Raw genomic sequence first — 1126 nt, 5'->3', positions numbered from 1 at the left:
TTAATAGAAAAATTATTCTTAATAAGGCATTTATAGCTTAGTTTCTCTTCCCCTTAATATATTTAATATATATATTTAAAAGCCTTAATTTACTTACCTATTTAATATAAATTCCTTTATAATTACTTAATCTTATAAACTATATTAATAGCTTATAGTTTATATAAATTATAAAAGGGTCTTTAGCTTTAAAAAAATAACTATATTTTTAGCTAAACTTAATAATTATATATAGCTTTTTTTTATATATACTATAGTTCTTTTAAGTTTTTATAAATAAAAAAGAGTTATATAAAATAGTAAACTTTATATTACCTTATTTTTAAAAAACTATATATTTAGTACTATACTTACTAGTATTTAAGTATAATAAAGCTAGTAAGTTAAATTAATATTTATTTTATTTTATTACTATAATGCCTTTTTCCTTTAAGATTAAAAAAGCAGTAGCTTTTACTAAGCCTTATTTTTATAAAATATCTTTAATAAGTTAGTTTAAAAGCCTTATAATTTTTAAGTAGTTAAGTATTTATTATTAATATAGTTTTAATGCTTTTATAAAGCTATAAACTTTTATTTAATTTAAAAAGATAAGAAAGTTTTTTAGCTTATTTACTCTCTTAAGTATAATAGCTATCTTACTACTTACTTTATAAACCTATTTTATAATAATTATCTTTTTTATATTAATTTCTACTTTTTTAAAGCTAAGTTTTTATAAAGCTTATAAGAGTTTAAGTAATAGGTAATCTTTAATAAACAGCTACTTTTTTATCTTAAAGTCCTTAAATTTACTAAATAAGTTATTTATATAAGGATTAATAAAAGCTATAGTATTTAAATCTTTTATATATAGTAATAATAGCTTAAGGTATANGCTATAAGAATAGTCTTCCTGTTCTAAGTCTAGTGCCTTTAGTTTATAAAAATATAGCTATTTATATACCTTATAGTATATAAGTTAATTAAAGCTATAAAAAGCTTAAAGTATTAAAGGCTAATATATATTTAAGGGTCTTATTTACTAAAATAAACTAGATGGCATATTTAAGATTAAACTTATAATATAATCTTACTTTTAAATCTACTAGCTTATTATATAAGCTAGCCTATAAAGAAATATATA

The sequence above is a fragment of the Trichoderma reesei genome (genome assembly GCF_000167675.1).
Source record: "Trichoderma reesei QM6a unplaced genomic scaffold TRIREscaffold_3, whole genome shotgun sequence".
Classification (NCBI taxonomy): Eukaryota; Fungi; Ascomycota; class Sordariomycetes; order Hypocreales; family Hypocreaceae; genus Trichoderma; species Trichoderma reesei.
Note: the sequence above shows the minus strand (reverse complement) of the source record.